This window comes from Grammomys surdaster, unplaced genomic scaffold, assembly GCF_004785775.1.
Source record: "Grammomys surdaster isolate TR1022 unplaced genomic scaffold, NIH_TR_1.0 257, whole genome shotgun sequence".
NCBI lineage: Eukaryota > Metazoa > Chordata > Mammalia > Rodentia > Muridae > Grammomys > Grammomys surdaster.
In genome coordinates this window covers 5,784,359-5,790,380 of record NW_021604698.1, presented here as the reverse complement: position 1 = coordinate 5,790,380, position 6,022 = coordinate 5,784,359, and the positions used below count along the sequence as shown (strand labels likewise).

General features: G+C 45.6%; 1 long non-coding RNA gene across 2 annotated transcripts in view; it reads right to left on the bottom strand.

Annotated features, from left to right (window-relative positions):
• Positions 1-6,022, bottom strand: part of LOC114627705 — a 17,028-nt gene that overhangs the window by 6,688 nt on the left and 4,318 nt on the right. Inside the window, exons 2-3 of one of the 2 annotated variants that reach the window (XR_003712394.1) lie at positions 4,695-4,844; positions 2,406-2,454 (exon numbers count right to left, since the gene is read on the bottom strand). This is a non-coding gene — a long non-coding RNA (uncharacterized LOC114627705). Of the gene's footprint in view, positions 1-2,405; positions 2,455-4,694; positions 4,845-6,022 lie in introns of those variants that run through there. The other variant, XR_003712393.1, reaches the window with a different exon arrangement.

The following is a 6,022-nucleotide window of genomic DNA, read 5'->3' as shown; positions in this document are numbered from 1 at the left end:
CCTCACTCCTAACTTCCCATCATTCCTCACTCCTAACTTCCCATCATCCATCCACACCAACCCCAACTCACTTAGTTTAGGCTTGGTTGTGGGCCCAGCAATCCTGGTTACACAACCAATATCAAGCACGTATAAACAGATACAAGAGTCTTGCCTTGGAGAATCTATGATTCAGAATCACAGGATTTGTACATTGTACAGCCAGATGTCTTTAGAAATATGGGGAAGAGTAAAGGCATAGAAATAGCTTCTTTTTGTGTGATTTCGTTGTTTCTATATTTTTATACCAGAGCATGAAAATCTGCTACCTATGTCTGGCAAGAGCACATTTTGGGAATGGTCTTTTAAAAGCTACACACTAGGAATGACTAATTTGTGGCGTGAGTCCCTGGAGATGTTTGTGTGGTGCACCGTGACGCTCTCGTGGCTTTCTGCCCAGGTTGCCCAGATGCAGCCTTGAAATCTCTTCTGGCACAGCCTTTGGCTCAGCCACACGTGTCACACAGGATTCTAACGTGTGGGCCAATCTCAGTTTGCAACACGGGTGCATGGTAGAAATGTAAGTGTGAGCTGAATGATGTGTGGGTTGTCTACCTTCTGACATGCTGCTCCTTCATGATTGGTCCACGCTATCTCCATGTCTGTATGTCTGAGTGTGTAAGCTTGTCTTCATGTGTACTTGTGCACCCACACGTTTGTATGTGTATATGTGTGTAAGCTTGTCTTCATGTGTACTTGTGCACCCACACATGTGTATGTGTCTATGTGTGTAAGCTTGTTTTCATGTTCTTGTGCACCCACACGTGTGTATATGTTTATGTGTGTAAGCTTGTCTTCATGTGTACTTGTGCATCCACACGTGTGTATGTGTCTATGTGTGTAAGCTTGTCTTCATGTGTACTTGTGCACTTACACGTGTGTAGGTGTCTATGTGTGCAAGTTTATCTTCATGTGTTCTTGTGCATCCACATGTGTGTATGTGTCTATGTGTGTAAGCTTGTCTTCATGTATTCTTGTGTAACCACACGTGTGTATGTGCATGTGAAGGGGAGAGGTCAAACTCAGGAGTTATTCCTTAGGCCTCTCTCACCTTGTTTGAAATAGGATCTCTCAGTGGGACCTGGAACTGGCATCAGGCCTGCCTGGATGGCCAGAGTTCTCCAGAGATTCCCCGTGTATCTGTCTCACCAGCACTGGGGTTATAAACACATGCCACTATGCCCTGTTTTCTACTTGGTTCCTGGGATGGATTTCAGGTTCTCCTGTTGGATTTCCTCAGCTCCAAGCTTTCCCTTTCCTCCATCCATGCCCCACCTCATTCCCCAAACAAGGAGAACTAACTTCAAGGGGGAGGCTAATCAATCATCATTTGAAACAGAATTGTAACACCTGAAGACTGCAAGCAACAGCAGTTTCTCAGGGAAATTATTTAATTTGATAGACTCTCTTTCCCAACCACCCCCAATTCTTGAGACAGATGGCTTTTGTGAAGGTCCCTCCTATTCCGCAGCCAGATGACTCAAATGTGTGCCAGCCTCTTCTTGACTCCTGGAGAAAAGTCCCTGGAGACCTTTTCCCTTTTCCATATGGCAGAGTCTTAAAGATTAAGTCAAATTGTTGAGAAATTATTTTGGGTAGGGGGAATGTCTTCAGACTAGAAGTGGGCAGGGAGGGAGGTCCTTGAAGCAGAAGCCACCATATTCACCCTCTTTAGATACATGCATCTTTGCAAATCCCATTGTCAAGGTCGAGTTTAACAGGACAAAGATGCTGAGAGACCTGTACTCAGTCTGTACTCAGTCAGACCTGTACTCCTGGACCCTCTGGATGTGAGCTTATTGGTAAATGGGTTGTTTTTGAAAAGTTGTTGAAGGATGTGTCAAGGGCCACTCCCAGGCTCAATGAGACTGTTCATGTAACAGAAAAGGACACACAGAGAAACCCAGAAGAAAGTTTTGGGACCAGAGAGCAAAGGCTGGAGGATGCAAGCACAAACCAAGGATGATTATCAAAACCCAAAAGCCAGGAAGGGATGAGAAAGGATCCTCCTCAAAATCTGTAGAGGGACAATGGCCCTGCCAACTTCTTCTGGCCTCTAGAATGTAAGAAATGTATTTCCATTACTTCGGAACGTCCCCATTGTGGACATTTTTTTTTTCACACTAGTACATCTTTCAAATGACACAGCTGGCCCCAAAGCCACACTCATGCTTGGCTCTTGAATGCAAGGAAAGCCATTCCAAGACAGCTGGTTAGCCATACTACAGGCAAGGACACCAAGACAGCTTTGCTTGCCGCACAGCATTGGGAAATAAAGGCGTGGCAGACACGTTGATGCTGGAAAGAGGGTGAACTCAGTCTCTTGTCAATCTGCTATAAAGCTCAGAAGGTCTGAATGGGAACTGAAGGCCATGGCAGCTGTGTGGGCTCTAGCAGCTGGCAATCCCCAACACCCTAGAAAAAAATGGAGGCAACTATGAGCTACCATGTGCTAGAAAGCAATTAAACATAAAAACAGGTTGTGGATGTAGTTCAGTTGGTAGAGGGCTTGTCCTCGGCATACATGAAGCCCTGGGTTCTATCCACAGCAGTGCATAAACTCCAAGCTTTAGGGAGGGGGAAACAGGGCCATCTTCAGCTACGGAGTGAGTTTAAGGACAGCCAAGGCTTCGTGAGGCCTTGGCTCAACAACAAACAAACAAACAGCACTGTGAAAATCAAGACCAAATGGAAGGTAGCCGGTGAGGTTCAGCCAGTTTCACATGGCTCAGAAGAGCAGATCACCCATGTGTTTCATCACCAGGTACTATATTTCATGCCTGGTTTCACTGGTCATGAGGAGTTAGTCAGTTGGACACTCAGCCTGAGAAAACAGCCCAACAATTAATAGCTGGGAAGGAAACTTTTCTTTCCATTGTCTGATGTATTTTCCAAGGCACAATTTCTTACTGTGTTCTGAGAGCCACTTAATGCAGCCTGTATTTCGTATTTCAGCTTCAGGGATCAAAAGGCCCTTGCATTTCTCTCACCCTTTCCCTGACCACAATTATTACTGGAAATAAAAGAAGAACCATCTGCTGCCTGTGATGGGTGCTTTCATTAACCTAACCAGCGTGCCAAGAAACCTTTGTCCCCTTTGGAGAAAAATACATTTCCCAATTTAAAAAGTCCTTGTTATGATGATTTAAGTTTCTGTCCCAGTGTTTATTCCTTTTTGCTGGCTAGAGAAGAGGCATATTTCTCCTCAGAGGACTGATAGACTCCAAACTCAACAGTCACCTAGTGTTTGGTGTTCCCTTCTGCTGTTCTGGGGTTTCCCAGTTAGGGGCATGGTGCTGAATCCATCAAGAATAGAGGGATCGCTGGGGGCTATCCTGAGAGGTGGATTGTAGAGCATCTGATGCTAGGATTCTTCAGTGGGCTGCATTTCCTCCTCTTCTCCAGTGCTAAGCCTGTCAGATGTAATAAGTATGCCGCTTGGTCCCTAGAACTTCTATGTGAGCAGTTCAGAGGCACCGGGTGACATTTGTCTGCAGGCTCCAAGCTAGCCCATGGCCATGTAAGGTGAAAGTCATGGGAAGGTGGGGGCTTCTGGTCTTAGTGTGCAGAAAGGCAGTGCCTTGGCTTCCAGATTGCCACGGAAAGAATCTGCCCATCCACAGAGGTGTGACTGTTACCGACACTGATGTTGCTGGATATTTTACCGTGCACACATCGCATGGCTGATAGACTTGGCTGACTCTTGCCATGTGTTAACTGATTTCAAGACTGGCCATTTTGTATTCTTTTGATATCAACTTTGAGTGTTTTGCTTATTGGATTCAGAGTTTTACTGGGTAGTCCAGAATGGCCTCAAACTCACACTCTTCCTGCTTCGGCTTCCCCGGTGCTGGAAACACAGGTGCGTACCACTATGGCAGCCCCAAACTTCCCTCTCAGTATTGTGTCCACATCACCATGTTCCTTTTGGTTGTTATAACCTTGATTTGTTATCAATCAAATAGAGGCCATGTGTCCATGGCTGGTGCAGATTCAGCTATCGATTGCCCAATAGAGAATGAAAGGTTCAAGAGCTTCCGGGGACTGGGTACAGAATGGCCAGTGCCCTGCATTAAGAGGTAGCAGCCCCAAGGCGCATCCTGAGTTCAGGGATCCTTGTAGGGCAGGGCTAAAGGCACCTCCAGGGAAAAGCGCATCTTTACTTCACTGTCTTCTCTTGCCCTGTCCTTTTCTCTCCCTCTCTCCTCCTCTATTGTCTTCTATCTGCTTTATTAATGAGGTTCACAAGAACCCCCACTTTAGCTAAAAAAATAAAATAAAATAAAATAAAATAAAATAAAATAAAAGGATTCCACAGCCAGACTGAGGCTTGCAAGCCATTTTTCCCTCATTCATTCCTTCCTTCCTTCCCTCACTCACTTTTCATCCCAGTTGCTGCCATCCCAATCTCCTTCCGGTTTCCCCCCACACAGTTCCCACCCTTCTCCTCTGAGAGGCTGGAGCCCCTTCCTGGGTATCCCTCACCCTCACCCATCAAGCCTCTGTGAGGCTAGGTGTGTCCTTTCCCACTGAGGCCAGACAAAGCAGCCTAGTTAGAGGAATGGATCCCACAGACAAGCAACAGCTTTAGGGACAGCCCCGCTCCACTTGCTGGGGGACCCACATGAAGTCCAAGCAAGCCGGGTTTTTATTACCTGAAGAAGGTCGTTCTGGTGATAATGATTCAAGTCACACTCTTACGGTAGAGCCAGGGCCATGCTGACAAAGCAAGTCCACAGACAGCTGTGTCTTCCCACCAGGGCTGCAGGTACTGGGGCATAAACACCCTGATTTCAATTCCAGATCTGAAACAAAGAGGGCAGACAGTCTCTTCCCTGAGTTGACTGACCTTAGGGCCTAGTAATTCCCTTGAGAGTTTTGTGCAAAAGTCCAGGACCAGCAAAAGATAGAGACTAGATTCTGTTTACGGTATCTGTGCTAGAGATTTATATCCGCCCATGGGTAAAATGCTTCCAAGTGGAACTGGAGAGATGGCTCACTGGTTAAGAGCACTGACTGCTCTTCTAAAGGACCCGGGTTCAATTCCCAGCATGCACATGACAGCTCACAATTGTCTGTAACTACAAGATCTGACGCCCTCACACAGACATACATGCAGGCAAAACACCAATGCACATTAAAATAAAATAAAATAAAATAAAATAAAATAAAATAAAAGTTCCTGACGGTGCAGCTTCACAGAACGGTGCAGAGCACTGAGGTAGAAGAGATAAAAAAAAAAAAATCAAATAACAACAAAAAATCCCTAGGATGATATCCAAGAGAAGCCTTCTTACAAAAGTCAAAGCTATGATTTATAACAGGCATTAGTTTTATATAATTACTGCAATATTGATTGCACATTCAGCGATTCAGCGATATGCTTAAATTAAATTAAAGACAAGTCAAGCCTGGTAACAGCTCCAGAAGAATCTTATTGAGGACACTTCCCATTCAGAGCTTTTCCACAGTCATTTGACGGGAGCTTACAGGGTCTTATGCAATGTATTGAGCGCTGATTTTAATGCTTACAGAGCTGTTGTACCCTTTCTCCTGACTGAGGGCCTGAGACAGAACCACAGAACGATGTCAGCTCCACAATTAGAACATAAGACAGAAACAGGCTAGCGGCAAAAATAAATCCTACGGTCAGTGTCTGGAAAGTCCTCAAAGATGAGGGACTGGAAGGAAGGGGAGGATCTTAAACAGGAAACGATCCCAGACAAGTCTAGATGGAAGACACTTTGAGGAACAACATGCGAGCTTTATTTTTTAGTAAATCCCAAAGGCACTGGATTCCAAATTCTCACAGGCACTAGAGAGACAGCTCAGCGGTTAGTAACACATTCTGTTCTTCCAAAGAACCGGAGTTCAGTTCACCCACAAGCAGCATCCAACTGCCTGTAACTCCTGTTCCAAGGGAAATGCAACGCCCTCTTGTGGCTGAGACAGGCACCTGCAGTTATGTGCACAAACCAACCCA